Below are 16922 nucleotides of genomic sequence, written 5' to 3'. Positions count from 1 at the left end.
TGAAAAAGCGATCTTGTAATCTCAGTGGGACTCTCTTGGTTAAATGAAGGTTTAATAATAAAAAAAATATTTTCTTCAAAAACCTGTCGCTTTCACCCCCGCATCAAGCTTAATTTGTTGAATGTGTTGCTCTCAGATGGAAGTCCATTCCTTTCAGATGACAGATCGATTGCAAAGCAGAATGCATTCATGCGTTGGATTTATTCTACTTCTGATTATGTTTCCATAAACTAAACTGTCCGTTTTACCCCCTTCTCTGTAATGTTGTCATTATGAAAATATTTCATCAATGAGTCAAAGGTTCCATCAATATTGATATTCAAACAGTAATCCATAGCCATAACTGATTAGTCTCAGCACATATAAGGAACAAACACATACAATGACTTTTGGCCACAAATTGTAGTGTTAGCTCCCTCCAATCTTTGGCAAAATAAAATGGCATTAAGTAATGTACGTAAAACCATAAACAACCTCTCTTGGCAAACAACGGTAAATGCAACTGCAATCATCTTATCCAAACTGCAACCTCCACGGCTGAGTGGTAAGGCCAATTTGTTAGTGTTTAGTTTGTTTAAACGCTGCAAAAATTCAGATCCAACTAAATTCCATTTATTATAATTCCATTGTAATCTTAATAATATAATTTTACTTCTTAATTTGCCTTGGTGGCAATTATGAGAATGAGTGTTTCCTTGGGGAGGTATTAGAACTTAAACAAAGAAATGTGTCCACTCAATAAACAAGGAATATCAGCCTATCCCAGTGGCAGTTGCAAATCTACCAAGGCAACCGCCTCTTTGCACGAAGTTGGACTTCCTTGCTCCACTTACTGGTAGGATGGTGGCTAAATAAATCCAAGTTTTGGAACGTCACTCCAGAAACCTATGGGCAACATCACAGAGGTAGTTTATGTTTTTGTACAGTCTATGGTACTGTATATACGTATCTGTGTGTGTAATGCCCCAGTGAAAGGCTGGTTGCCAAATTAAAGGAAAAACCAACATAAGGTATTTTCTTAGGGTGTGTCCCTCCAGAAAAGCTTGAATGCTCCTTGGCACAGATTGTCCAAGTCTGTGAACTTCCAAAAGATATTCCCTCATTTGGTGTTTTGATAATGGCGGTGGAGAGCGCTGTCTGACAGGTTGTTCATACCTCCTCTGTAGGTGTTCAATTTGGTTATAAAGGCCAAAGCATATATTTCACCTCATTTTAATGCTCATCAAACCATTCCTTATGTTTTATATGGATAAATCAGCTGGTGTAATGTTTCTCCTCTAATTTTTACAGCTTTTTCTATTTATTTTGTCACCCTGTTTCATACTGTTTTACCTAATCCCTCACGCCATGAATATATCATGCAGGTGATTCTCTGTTGAACAGCTTAAAAGGCAGTAAATCTTGATTTCTCTGGATGAGATTGGCGCAAAACCACATAAATTCAGCAAATCTGTGGTGAAAGTTGGCCTTTAAGCTACAGCTCGTTCATCTCTTGCTGACATTAGATCATACGTGATTGCTTGAACTATGTTGGACATGTCAAGATACAGGCAGTGTTTTATAGTAGAGATTAATTTTATACAGTCTACAGTTTTTAATGTGTGCAACTTAAAATTGACCAGAACTTAGAACAGAGTAAGCAGCTCCAGTGGAGATGAGCATTGTGTGCTGTGCTCAGAAACAACTTGAAACTAGTTGCTGTGAGCTGGAAGAGCCCTTCTGATTGCCTTTTCAGACTCTCCCAGGTGATCAGATTTTAACCATCTGTTTGATTCCAGGTCTACTTTTCCAGCCTCTAGCATAACACAAACAAATGTTTTGAAGAAACCATCATAAATTGACTGTATGGACAAAAGGGACAATGGTCTGAGCCTTCAACTGTTCTTTGCTGCTGTATGTATGAGCTATGTTTCAGTGTAGGGCCTGAGTAAGGGTTAAGAACATAAGCACTGCCATGTGTTTTGCTAGGCAGAGTGGGTCTGTTTTGCCAGGCCAATCATCTACTGTTGGCTGTTTAAACTATGGAGCTGGGACTTTCTACTGCCAGCCTCTGTTGCCAGTGGACCAGTGGACTTGGCTGAGTATGACTCTCTCCCTCCATGGCACTTAGTGCAGCGGTATTCAGCCAATAGACTATGATCTTTTGCAGAAATGGGCTGGAAACAGGACTGCCGAGGGCTGCAGGCCGGGTTATAATCTTCAGCAGTATACCCAATACTCTTGGCTTAGCCTGAGCCGCTCTCAAATACCCTCTAATTCTACTAATGCAAGGCCTTGGCTCTGTGATCTGTACAGACAAACATTCTGCCAGTTTGTTACTTTTTATCATCATTAAGTTTTTATTCATTCCTTATCAGTGGTACTAAAGCAGTTGGGATCCTGATAAGCTACTGTATATTCTATACACCTGGAAACTATGATTCAATGTATACCTTAGCATTCATTTTTGTCTTGCACAAGTCAGCGAACAACAGTAAAGCCCTAACACTGCCAAGGCTGGGCGTTCCATTCCTGTGGGGACAATCACCACTACAACTATATGCACTCGCAGTGTTATAAGGCTCAGAAACTATCCTCAAAATTATTTTTTATGGCACATTTTAAGCCCAACAGGATTGGTACAATATGTATAAGCTGCAATGTGTTGTATTTTCACAACCAATCCATTGCTATGTTCTGGAAGTCTCTAAATAGGTCTTAACAAGGTATAAACTATACCTGGCAACTCTTTTATGTATCTGTCATATGTATTTATGTTATATCTGTGATCATAAGACAGCTGTGACCATTAATACATGGGTGTACTTTAAATGTGGAATTTGAAATGGCTAAGGTATCATGTAATGTAACCATCGGCAAAACATCAAACCGAATCAAAACGATTGCAAATGTAGAGTTGACAATATTACAACACAATTTTGATTGTGCATGTGTGCCAGTTGGCAAACTAATCAAACATTCATTTGATTGTATGACAGTGATCACAGTGGACAACAAAGAAATAGAACAAAGTGCTTTTTAAACACACTAGGAAGTGGTGTGGTTTTGGAGCAGCAGCTTACTGGCTCCTTGTTTCCTGGTTTACAGTATAAGCTAAGTGTATAATGAGAGCCCTGTAAACCTTTGGTGCTGCGGTCAGAGAAAGCTGCATTGCAGTTAACATAATTAGGACAAATGCAACTGTAGTACCACATGTAGGATGTTTTCACACCACTGGACCAAGCTGAGGCGACCTCTGTTGAGTCAAGTTAACTAAAGCAGATGCTCAATCTCTAAATGTGATATTAATGCCATTCAAGGCATTAATTTTGTGTGTAAAAAAGATGTGAACCCTTAAGTTGGGCAAGAAAAAAAGAGGATTTGTTAACACAGTTGGGATTTAGCATATACTGTATAGCTAATCTGAATGTTTGTTTGGGACAGGATACATTTTTATGACAGTTGAACACATTATCCTGTATATTTATAACTAAATATTTGTTCAGAAACACATACTCCAGCAAATAAGTAAAAGACTCTTTTTTAAAAAAAATCACATTTCTTGCAATTTTAAAAGGAACTGTCATTCATTTGTTGGTGTGCAGGTTTCATTCTGCTTCAATTTTGTACATATATCCTCAGAATGAAAAAATGGCTTGGTGAGTTCCACCAAATGAGTTCAGAGTTAATGCCCGGTCACATGAGAGGGTGACACAGCAAATTTTTCTTGTGAAAAAGGCAGTGCTGTAAGCTTGGTGATGTAGGGACTACTCGCACGGCTAGAGTTGATGAACTACTGTTGGCGAGCTAATAGCTAACACGCTAGCAAGCCAGGAACATGCCAGCGCTAGTCAGTTACAATAACTCTCTGAGCCTCTTGAGAAATTGAAGGATAAAAAGCTCTTCAAGCAGGTTAGTAAGCTTGTTAGCTCAGTCACAAACAGTTCACACAGTTCATTAAAATAATGTATTTGCACCATCTGCTTCTGTCTCATAACTGTCAGCAAACCATTCCTCTTTTGTGAAGTAGTTTATACTGCTAACAGCTGGAAGTAAAATAGAGTGGATGGTACAATATAGCTATGTCAGTGGTCAAATTTGTATGCCAAGGTTAACCAGAATTTTTACTGTTTTAAATGTTGCTGTCATTTGGCCTTTAAGAATTATTTGTGGTCCCAAAACTGAAATACAGGTGTGCTAAAAATGCAGCATCATTTCAAAGGACGTCCATCCTCTACATTGCTGGAATTGCACAGGAAGAGACATACAAAAGGAGCTTTCCAAACACCGCCGATAATTAGATAACCTGCCTTACCCAGAGCCAAAGGATTTGATTGTATATTTGACCACAGATTGTCTCACATAACTGAGTTTACGAAGAAAGAGGCACAGAGGGAAAATTGTGTTTTGAGGGTGGAGTTGCAGGCCAAAGCAAGATTAAAGGTCTTTTGTGGAGGTGGTGACAAGCTTTTGGTCTCAAAGATGTAGCCAGATGGCTAGTTTAGAGCAAATGTCTGAGATTAGATTGGTCGAGCCAAATGACTGTTAAGTGATAGCAGAAGAAGTCTTATGTCAGAATGATGTCGAGGGAGGATTTGTGTGTTTGTATGTGGGATAATAAACATTGCTGTATGTATGTATATGTTTGTCTGTGTGTGTTACTTTGGATTTTTCCTGGCAGCTACTGTATAGGCCGCAAATCTCCCAAGTAAGTGACTGATCAAGCCGATTAACTACAACAGTGATTGACAATACACAAACCCCATCACATTCCCGCTGTCACTGTCTCTCTCTCCCACAAACTCACACACACACACACACACACACACACTGCAGCTTGGCATGTCATCTTCTGGCTGAGTTTAGGATCGCCGGGGGTTGAGTCCCACTAGGAATGTTATCTAACTTGCATGGCAGCAGATGGTCTATGTAACTCTGTTTCACCCTTGAGAGGAAAAAAATGAACATCTTTAGGAGGAGTGAGATCCAAACATGCAGCATGTTGCAATGTTTGTTGTGGTTGGGGCTTGGCTCAGAGGAAGGGAGTGTTAGAGGTGCTGGAAGCCTTTTAACTAAGTGTAGATGCGAACCCAACATACACACACACTCACACACACAGACATTAATATTCTCCCTCTCCTGAGGCTGCTGGTGGTTTGGCTGAGGAGAGGAGGTGGTGGTTGGGGTCTTTCCTCAGACACTGCTGGGGGTGATAGAGACGCCTGCCCACTTAACCACCAGCCACGTGAGCCATTAGCCCAAAAAAATGCATTTATGTGTCCAGCTGGACCTTGTGTTTATGTGTGTTTTTTTTCTATTAGTGTGTGCATACACTCATTTGCTTTTGTATTTGTGAGTTTTTATTTTATTCAAAGTGCTATTTATTACATCTGTGCTGTAACTGCTGTTATAATTACGGTAAACAAATGAAATAAGGTTTAATAAGACTGGTCTATCTCATTCCAGTAGTATTTTTGTAAAACAACTAACCACTGACTTTTCCCACTCCAAAGCCCCATTAAATTTTTTTCTTTTAAGTAATACCCTCAATCTTACTCAACATAGAAACACAGGAGGCGCCTGGATAATGTAACAATGCTATAGGATAGGTTCACAATTTTTCAAGTGTGTCTTAAAACAACAGTCAGGTGTTCATATTCAAATGTCAATGTAAGTAAGTGATGGGGGCCAAAATCTAGTGTTCACACAGTCATTTGTGTAAAAATGCATTTAAAAGTTTATCTGAAGCTTATATGAGGCTTCAGCAGTCTGAGTTAGTCATATGTACTTGAAATATTGTGAACCTGTCCTGTAGATTGTTTCAACTTCATGTTTTTTTATGATAGTTTAGCATAGTGAATGGCTCTAAATACTTTAATACTCATGAGCCTTGGTCACAGTTGCTATGGAGAATAAGCCAGTCAGAGGTGCCAATCAGAGCTGTCACAAATTCAGAACACTTCATTGGAGCAGTTGTGAACAAAGCACAGCGCCAGAGTTGCCAAATGTAACCAAAATGATTCCAGAATCTGAAAGTGAATTTGTTTAAGCTGCAGACTGTATTATCAGTTTCTCAACAGCGTAATTTTTAGTGTCTGCAAGCCTTTAACCCTACGCTTAACAGAAATTCATGCACCTCGACAGAATATACCTTCAAATTCTTATCAGAGAAACAGATATTTTCTAGCAGAGTTGTCAGTCTTTTTTTAACTGATTACTCAACCTGGTGGGTTTCATGCCAGTGAAGTGATAAAATTGCTCTAACCGTGAGTCACCGAACATCATGGAGACAATGAATAAGACTTTAACTTCGGGAACCACAGGCACCTGAAATAACTCTCTCACTTTGCAACTCTATTGCCAGGAATCCTGAAACCTTTAGTTGTGTTTGCACTGCTATGACAGAGCCCTCTTTCTTTTTTTCTGTTATAAAGCAAAGTTCTTTCATGCCATAAAGTATTGACGCAGTTTCTCTAACTAAATCTGACTTGATGAGATATGTGAAATTGACTGCATAATAGATGCTACAAATCTTAGTACCCTTAAAATGATGGAGTACCCAAAGGATCTAATCTTAGCGCAGTAAACCGTTAATGTGAAAACCCATATACAGCAGGTCTGACACAGCAGTGGAATTTTCTTGCTGTTTATCAGAAAGTTCAAAGATGAATTGCGTAAATGGAAACTGGTAGCAGTCTGCGAGGACATGAATTTATGTCTATAACCTTTGACAGGAAACATGTTTTCTTTGGTTGTTAGAGTACAGGAAGAAGTTGGTTACTGGATAGATGCAGAGTAGGAAAGATTTTGTCGGTCACCACTTAGAGTCACATCTTTAGACATCTATAGAAATTTAGACTGTCTAATCCAACGTCATCTTCATAAACTGCAGTTTCAAAGGGTTGCTTTTATGAAATATTTTTGATTGCCCACTCTCCTCTCTGGTGTGGTTCCTTGTGTTTTTAATAATCACTTCTCTCGATTCTTTCCCAAATTTCATATTTCTCCGGTATACAATATTTAGTTCTTCTTATGTGAAAGCTTTTTGCTGAGGTTTTTTTCTGAAGTCTGGTTTACATTATAAACCATCATGTCATTTTGATCACTATATTACATCCAGCTGAACGCCAGCAGAATCATTGCAGTCCTCATACAGTAAATAGATGTAGACATTGAAATAAACTCTCAGTCTGACCCTGTTTTACCTCATGCTGTTTGTTCTCCTTGCTTCTCCCTTCCTAAACTGCTGCAGGGTCCTCCACATCCCAACCTCTGCTTTCCTCTCTTTGCACGTTTCTTTCTCTGCTCTTTGTTTAGCAAGCATCTGAGGTATATTTTGGGGTTTTGTTTAAAATATTGGAACCTGAAAATAGTATGATAGTAGCAGTGGTGTCTATCTATTAGGGGTGGGAATCTTTGGGAATCTCACGATTCGATTCCGATTCTTTGGAGTCAATCATTCTCGACTGAATGAACAGAAAAAGCGGGCACAATTTTCAGTCTCTTGCTCCACTATACTGTGTGCCATACTTTAACTTTTTATTTTAAAAAGTTAAACTGCGATTAATGAATGAATTGATTTGAAAGCATCTTACAGTCTCCTGCCTGTATGATAACAACACAATGAGGAGGAGTTGGAGTGCTCCGCTGTGTTATTAATGTCATGTCTCCAGCAGTGGAGAGCAGCTGCTGTGTTGCACCACTAGCTCCGGGGAAAGCCATCGTTGTCCAAGACGCTGAGTGACCGCAGAGTTTTTGAGGTGAAAAACTGAGCACAGACTTATTTTCTTCACCTCAGAGTTGATTTAAATTGTTTAATGCTGCAGTGTGTGTTGGTCAGCTGGTCTCGTTTGTTACTGCTGGAGTTTGCTGCTCCGCTCTGCTAACATTAGTCTCTGAGTGACAGCATGAAAGTATTCACAGTATACTTCATGTTCGTCTCGCAAAGGTAATTATTTAGCCATTAAATAAAAACATGCTTGCAACCACTGCCTATTTTGAAGATGAAACGCAAGATAACTCTAGCGTGTACGCACTGTGGACTGTCTGGGTGCTGCACTGCCCTCGCAGTTGAGTTCCAACATCACGTTATTAACTAACTTTTAGGAAATTGATTTTTGACATTTGTGAAATGATGCAGAATTGTCCACATCCGCATCGCGATGCATCTAAAAATCTATTTTTTCCCCCACCCCTACTATCTGTACCTCTTCGATGGCCTATCAAATACAAAAATGCAGATGATAGATTGCAGTTGCAGATTGATTTTTAGTCTGTATTTTCTATGCTATATGTTTTTAGGTTTTAGTCTACGATATATGCTTTTAGTGTGTTCTTAGATAACATTGTACTCACCAAAATAATTGCTGAAACAATTCCAACTGAAGGTCAACTGAGCAAACTCCCTTCGTTGATTAAGATGTGTTGCCATACATGTGATACAGATAAAAGCTCCAAAAAAAAAAGCTAGCAAGTAAACTTTGAATCAAGATTGTTTTGTCCAATTTCCTGGGCCAAAAATGAACTTTGATGCTCGTTTTGAGTATTTTGAAACTTGCTTTGTTTACATCCATGTCTGCTCTTGCTGTTTTCCTCCCTGCCTTTGCTGGCAAATTACTACTACAAATTTCTTTCTTGGCGCTCTACCTCAACCATCTGTCAATCTGTTGAATGGCATGAAATAGAAAATGTATTGAGTCGCTGCATGCTTATGCACATACATATGTGCGTCTTCCTGTGTATGTACAAGATAAAAACAGAATGGGGACCTGTTCATAAAAACATGCTCCATAGCATTACTAGTGATAAAAACTCCACTTTTAAGTATCAATTCGTTTTTTAGTGTAGTTTTTGTTGTTTCTCATTATTCTATCCAGAATGATTTGGGCAAAACACTGGAAAGAGGTGGGCAGATCAGGTGTTATTATCTAAACAACAATCTGATATTATCATCATGACTGTATCAGAAAAAAAATCTGATTAAGTAGTTGAAAAGAGCAAGTTGTAAGAATCTGATTGCAATTCATATTCACTATTGCTCAGAAGGTTAGGAACTCCAACATTGCTGCTGTATATCACCTGAGACCCCTCGATGAAAAACCTTTTATACCAGTTTTGACAACTCTTTTCTATGCTGTATGTTTAAGTCAGTGTTAGATGCTCAGATTGCATAAAATGTGCTAAGCTCTTAACAGTGCAGGGCATACAGAACAGATACTCTTCCCTCCGAGTAATGAGAACCAGAAGCTGGTGCTCTGAAGAGAGATTTCCACTGTACACTGCATCGCACTGCTGTTTTGAGATGTGACCTACAGTATCCAAACTCAACAGTAACAAATGACTCATCTGTTCTTATTGTATTTGTTGAGTAATACGATAAATCTCATGTTTCTCTTGGCAAATATCTTTGTCGCCATTTCCTCATGCGTCACATTCTGTATGAAACGCTCAGAAGGTAATGTCTTAAGTAACTGTGGAATCAGTGCATGTTTCATGCCAAATGGTCCCACAAAGGTCAAAAAAGCCAAGTTAGATGGCCTGTTTTCCTTGACTGGGAGACTGGAAATATTAAGTTGTAATCTCTGTGCTGTCAAGCTACATCTATCGGTCTGTTAAATAGATGTAGAAGAGTTTTCTTTCACAATATCGACACTCATTAACTGCATAAAAGAAAGAACTGTTTCCAGCACTAATGGAAGGTAAATGGAGGATAGCAGAATGAAGGAGGACTTGCACAACATCTGCCACCGTATAGCCCTGTGCTGCTCTGGCGGTGCCTGTGCAGCAGAATTTGTTGGTCTATAGTTCGATAAAGATCTCAGTTCCACTCCGGTCTAGGTTTACTGCTTCTTACAGGACAGCTTATAGAGATTTCATTCTTGGATTCTGCTTCCTAACTCTGACATTTACAGACATGGGGTTTTGGATCATCCACACTCACACAGGGGCATGGAAACATAACCCCCGCTGTTCAACTCCTCCACCCCTCTATCCTCCCTCTCCCTCCTATTATAACCAGACCCAGCTCCTATAAAGCTCTCTGGCTGGGCTGCGGTCCTGGCAGGCAGCTTGTATATCTGCCGGGCTCCGCTCTGCTCTGTTTGCTCTGGTCTTGGTGCTGGTTCTGGAAGAGAATCTGGGGCCCAAGGTGACCCACATCTGCCCCCCCCCCCCCCCCCCCGTGCTCATATAGTGGCAGCAATTGTAGAGGTGCCCCTTCATGAATTTCTACAGCTTCTGTGCTGCAGACTATCTTTTACCCAGCTATCATTTTAGATAGATTGTGCTGTGGCACAAGGTAAAATCAAAGTTTAATTAACCCACCAGCACCTTTGATCTACCTAAATTTAAATAAATTGAGTCTTTTTGATACAATTGGCCATTAAGTTTTCAAGGATTTATTACACTGTTGGGGTGCCACACAGTTTTTAAGATAAGGAGACATAATATATTGAAAATGACATCAATTACCAAAAAGTAGGAACACACCAATTCGACTTTTTCCCCCAGTACTGATTCTGATATCAATGGTGGTTGATACAGCATAGCAATCCAATACTGGTGCTTTTTTTCCCCTTATTTAAAATCGGCAAAGCTCCCTGTGTGGACTTATTACAGTAAGATCATTCTTCCAAGTTTAAACCAACATCCTTTCTAGGCTTCTGCAAATTTAATCATATTGGTCCTAGAAAGTTTATGAAATTGTGTCATTACAATACTTAATATAATGCTTCAACATCTCTTCATCAACCAAAACCAACCTTTTAAGTTAATGTTACATGGTGTTTTTTAAACTTTGCTCTAAAGGCTTGTCGTGAATAAGATGTGACGCCAGTTCTCGTTTTCTGAGCTGTTCTCCTTTATGCAGTTTTGTTAAACATATAATAAAGAGCATTTCATCCACGTTATGTTTCAAATTATCTACATCTAAATTTTTGGTAACGTTAGCTATATCCGCAAAAGACATAGTCAGCACTTGTATTGTAAAGCGCATGCCATAAGTGAAGGTTTAGTATCTGTAGTTGGTTTATGCATCACAATTAGCTCACCACCATTAGCTTCATCCAATTCGGTTCACTGATGTCTGGCTGATACCTGATCTGCTTAATAAGATCAGTATTGGCGCTGATAACAATCCAGTGGTTTGGATTGATGATCCCTATCAAGAGGATGAAAGTCTTATATGTCAAAACATACAGTATGTTACTTGATCATATTAATGTATTTTTCATAGTACTAGCAGTCTGGGAAAATGGTGGTGCTATAGTCCCATTGGCAGAATAGTGAGTGGTAAAAACCAATTGGACATTACTTTAGCATCCAGTTTTGGATAGCTGGCCTGTTCTGCAGCGCCATCGTTTTAGCACAAAGACATCATTAAAGCACAAGAAGCATGAACGCCAAAGTGCGCAAATCAAGCCACACACCCCAACAATTTATTGTTGTTGTCCATGCTAAGTTTGATTTTTTTGTCCACTCTGCACCTCAATTACCTCAAATGATCCATGTAAGCGACCATGATTGTCCGGAGACTGGTAGTGATGAAAGAAAGCAGGGATGAGCATCCCCACTGGCCAGTCAGATGCAATTTGAGCCGAAGCTTACATTCCCCTTTTTCAGACCACAACATGAATTGAAATGAAAAGTACAGCAATTATCTTTTTTTTTTATTTATTTCAAATTCCAGAGGAATGACGTTGACAGAGCAGGCCTTGGTGCATCCTGCTTGTGCAGAGAGAATTAGCTGATAAAGACAGTAAAAGATCAAAATATACAAAGTTCAAAGTAGCACATAGCAGGATGAGAGAACAACAAAGGTGAGCTGTATGGAAAGAAAGGAGAAATCAAGAGTGATCCAGTGGTTGGAAATAGTGCGGTGGTGACAGGTCACTGTGGCCTTCCTCATCCCTCTTTTCACTCTCCCTCTTTCATCTTTCATTCCTCAGGTCAGCACCACCTCAGCCTAACTGCCAAGGGAAAAACAAGTTGGGCCACTGCTGATGACGTCATACCATTGACTGCAAGGTGGTGATGGAGTGATGGCCTGTGTATGTACGTATGTGTGTATATATATGAGTGATTTTGTAGTTGTAGTGAAAGCTCAAAGAGCTACTGTGACCCCACTTTTGCTTCATTACTCCCAATTTACCACTAAACATCCACACAAGTGTGTGTGAAGTTACTTATGGGGTGATAGTAAGATGTCAATGAGCTTTCACCCACACTAAACTGACTTGAAAACACTCAATGGAACATTCAAAACCACTAATGGCTTCTAATGGTGAATGACATCAGAGCTGTCATGTTTCTTGTTATTTTTCACTTTTTCTCTTTCATTGCAGCCTCTCTCTCTCTCTCTCTCCGTCACTCCATGTTTTACTTTTCGCTGAAGAGTATGGTCTTGTATGTGGACGCTTGTGAAGTCCTCGGCCTCTCCTGGCCTGTGCGCTGATAGATTTAGTAGGATGGAGAGGGTGTGACGGAGCGACTTTGTTCAGTACCTGCCTTCTGTCTGCCTTCTACCACCCTCTCTGGATGGAAAAAGAGTGGAAAATAACTGTGTCAGAAGCTGAAAGAGGACATAGGAGAGGGAAAGTATGACAATTCACACCACAGGCGTTCATGCTGTAATCACTACTCATATCTCTTTTTTTATTTCATTTGCAACTGGAGTGATAGCCAATCTGAACATGAACTGACAGCAATGTTGAAAAGACATATACGTGCAGTAATAATGACAAAACATGCACATATGCTTTTGTTTGAAGCACATTTCAGTCATAATATATCATTGAGGTCTTGAGTGCAATTAGGCGTCTCCCCAAGTGTCAGTCGAGTCAGTGATTTGGCTTTCTATTCATTGTTGTGTCTTGTTGTCCTCAATGCAGCAACTGCCAGAACTATGACATTTGTCTCAGATGAATGACGCAAGATTTACTTGTTGTCATGGAAATGTTGACGTATGTGGAGTGTTGGAGTACAAATGGCATGTCAGCTCAGAGTCTCTGGATCTGACTTTGCACAATTTTAATATTTAGAGACAGGAAAAAAATACAATATGTGATATATAAATATATAAAAATATTGGTTACATACAAGCGTATGGTGGCCTTTTTAGGGCATCTCAGAATCACCTCATAAAGCTTAACTCTATTATGAGAGTTGGCTGTCATTAGTGTCAGTGATTTCCAACCAGGGATACTTGCCTTAATTGAGAACTTCTGCAGTTAGCAGGGGGTACATGGAAAGACTGTTGAGTAGCTCAACTATTTAAAAAAAAATAGGATTTGATAATATCCATACATGCAAAGGAAACACACAAATGAAATTACTAATTGGTGTGAACGACCATAGTCTGATTGCACAAGACACACCTGTTTCAACTAAGCTGAGTCAGTTCAGCTGTAACACCTTTACACTAAAAGCATCAGACAATTTTGGTACTCTTCCAAAACCAACAATCCAACAAACACTTCACACAGAAATTGACCAGTTGTATTCAAGATTTGATCTCCTCTTGAAATCTCTTTCTCCAGTGTTCATAACTATTTTTGTCACTTTTGGATACAACCGAAGGCAACATCATGAATATCTGTCTGAGAGTCTGCGCTATTATCCTCAATTGTACTGTTCATCGCATCTCATCTTTCTCTCTGACAGCAGGCTGTTTGCCCCGCCTTCCAGTGTGGCTATTCAGAACTAATTTGTTTCAAGCATATCCTGAACTTTTAGGAATAATAATAACAGGGATGATGCTGATGCAGAAAGTTTGAGGTGCAGCGCAGCTCTTGCACAAAGGTTACTAATGCATGCGGTTTTGAGAGTTTTCTGCAAAGTTGTGTACAAGAATAAAGAACAAACAGATTGCTGGTTAGTTTAACCAATTCCATTTGTCATCTTGGTTAGCTAGCCACAAAGCTAGATCGCATCTTCGACCAATCAAGTCGAGTTGAAATTACCAGTTGTTTAATACCACACACAGTATACAGGCATACACAACCTACATCAGAGTCTCCACAGAAAGAAACAGAATGAGAGGAAGGCTGAAAGAGAGAGGATGACTCAGGCTCTCCTCCCTACTCATCCATCCATCTATCCCTCCATCTGGTTTGCATTTGTGTGGATGTCTCTCATCCTGCAGCTCCTGCAACCCCAGTTCCTCCATTACCCCTCCCCACAAGCTGCTGGTGCCAGCTGAAGACTGAGACAGCAGAGGTTCCCTGGACATGATATAGAAACATCTTGGTCTCCACTGGCTCAAGAGCTGAGCCTCAATAAGAGACACTGGACTGGATCGGTTGTTGGCGTAAATCTGGAAGGAACGGGACACGTTGTTCTTTGTGGGAGCATTGGTCTGATTACTGAAGTGATAAAGTGGGCTAAATTAGACAGGCCTGGCTTTGGGATGAAATACACAAGGCTTTGGTTTCTATGCAGCTTTGGTTGGGATAGTAACTGACAGTTCATGGCTGGAGATGGGATTAGAGCAGAGGAAAATGTACCACCCTCTAACTTGGGCTCAGATCCTCTAGTCCGGGGGAGAAATCTGGCTCGATGACTGATGCATCACATTGTCTTTGGATGTCAGCGGGCTTGGCACGAGGCACATGGTGACGGTTCTGACGGAGCACGCTCTGGGGAATGACGCAGTAGCTCATCGATCATCCTCGCTTCCAAATGGCGTTGATAGGCCTCTGTGTGGAGGACAGGAGCCCAGACTAAGCTGAGACGCATTCAAGCCACCTCGCTAAAGACCAGAGAAAAGCGTCACTGAGTGTGGTAAAGTGTGTCCGAAATGACAGATGGCTACAGTCTGAGAAATCTGTGGTCTTGTGTTTTGTAGTGCTATAGTCTGGGGTTGTATTGCCTTTGTAGCTTAACGCTTTGTATCCTAACACCTGATTGATGCATTTGCTGTGAAATATTGAACCTCTTTTTCTAAGAGTAATAATTCAGTCAAACCAGAACACACGGATGTCGTATATTTACCGGTGGAATCAGCACTACATACTCTTTCCAGCTAACAGCTATCCCCCTGATGTCCATCTCAAATGGAAATGAGAAAAACAATCTGGCAGAATCCATGAAAGGTTTTCCATTGAACACTGTCTGATTAATGTTTGGCAATACTAAGGTATAGAACATCCTATGAACATGGTTCTCATATCCTTAGAACGTTGACCTTTTCTGAGTGTAAAAAAACCTTCACAACATACAAAAAAAAGTCTGTAAAAGTCTTATTTTATAGAAAGTGTGTATGGTACTGCTCACAAGCCCAATTTATTGTGAAATTAACATCATGGCATGCTTAAGACATGTAGTAACAATGCCAAAAGTCTGTAAATAATGGGATTGTCAGAGTTCCCTACTGGTAGAGTTCATGCTAAAATTTCTACATTTATATAAGAAAACATCCACTACTCTGTATGATTTGGTGGTGCACAGACATGCTCCAACAACAGTTGTCCCTCTCACTGAGCCCAGCGCAGCAAAACATGATTACCCTTTTGAAGCAGGCTGGAGTTAAAGTACAAACTTTACCAGAAGTTATGTAACATGTCTGCATTTTTTATTCCCATGCAGTGTCATTTACTGTAATATGCTGGCAACATTTTGGCATTTTTTCCCCACAGAAACTCTTCATCCAAAACCCTTTTGAACCTTATTTATCCTTAGCTAGTATCACCTCACAAACATGAACCATAACAAGGTTTTGCTTCTGTTATATCATTATAATTGGCCACTTATTTTGTCTCTGCTGCAGCGAGTTAAAAATGTTTGCAGTTTGGTTTGGTAGCAGGGAGGTGTCTGGTTGTGAGGAGGTGCCATATGAGAGAGCGTCATGCCCTTTAGAGCAGATTGAAATCAAGTGTTTGGAGTCCTTTATTCCATCCCTGGAGCATTTACTCCATTAGTGTGTTGCATTTGGCCAGGTGAGAATGATGCCATTTGAACTGGGGTCCATACAAAATAAGTGTTGACTGAAAAATGCGGGTTTCACTCCACTGGCAAGCAAACTGCAGTGAGGTTCATTACAATTGTAATCTGAACCAACAAAAGAAAACAAACCCCAAATCACTGAATTTTATGGGTATGAGGAGACGGATGTTGACTTCTGATAGCCAGCAGTTACTCAAGCTTGGAAAGCTGATCATAACAAAATGAGCTGAGGGAAAACCGCAGTCTGGACGGATGCTCATATTCGACTATTTTTTCATATTTTCTTAACTAGATGGAATTCTAATAAACAAGCTGCCAGTGACTCATGTGAGTTTGAAGCAAACTGAAGGTGTCATTGTACCTTTTAATAAGAGCAGAGAGGGAGGTAGCAGTCCTGTGCTATTGCATAGAATGCTTCAAGATATCTCAACAGGTTTTATTCCTTCTGACAACGGGTCAGGAGACTTCCTATGTGGTGCACCACAGTGTAGGATTTCATTCAAAGCCCCCTTTTATTGCAGGGGAAGAGCTATTGTGTTGGTGATGTCGGCTTGGCGTGGCGTGGAGTCAGAGTGTGTGAATGCATGTGTGTTTGGGCTGGGTGGGTCTGGCGAGTTTGCTGTGTGGACATGTATCTGTGGGGAGGGGAGCTAAGCTTGGTTTGATGACATCTTTATTGTGAGTGTGACTAGTGACCCCCCCCCCCCCCCCCCCCCCCCCCCCCCCCCCCCCCCCCCCGCCCCAACACACACATAAACACACACAGACAGGGATTTTGCTCACATGCCACCCATGTGGGAGAAAAAGCATGAAAACGTCCTCTGTCTCCCACCCAAGCTGAGAATTGAGTTGTCCAAATTTTTTTTTTAAAAGTACGATATTGTTCGACATAGACGAGTTGGCGAATCAGGTTTCTCCCTCCTGACATCATATCCCCTCGTTGTTACTCTTTCTGGGAGTCTGGGTTACCTTGACAACATGTGCATAAGCAGGATTGAGTAATG

At 40.4% G+C, this 16922-nt stretch overlaps 1 long non-coding RNA gene across 1 annotated transcript in view; it reads left to right on the top strand.

The window, feature by feature from the left end:
• Nucleotides 1-16922, top strand: part of LOC121886832 — a 124250-nt gene that overhangs the window by 74172 nt on the left and 33156 nt on the right. The window contains exon 6 of the long non-coding RNA XR_006092862.1: nucleotides 11925-12030. This is a non-coding gene — a long non-coding RNA (uncharacterized LOC121886832). The remainder of the gene's footprint in view (nucleotides 1-11924; nucleotides 12031-16922) is intronic.

The sequence above is a fragment of the Thunnus maccoyii genome, chromosome 20 (assembly GCF_910596095.1).
Source record: "Thunnus maccoyii chromosome 20, fThuMac1.1, whole genome shotgun sequence".
In the NCBI taxonomy this organism is placed as follows: Eukaryota; Metazoa; Chordata; class Actinopteri; order Scombriformes; family Scombridae; genus Thunnus; species Thunnus maccoyii.
The sequence above is the reverse complement of the archived record's forward strand: the minus strand, read 5'-3'. Positions and strand labels throughout refer to the sequence as shown.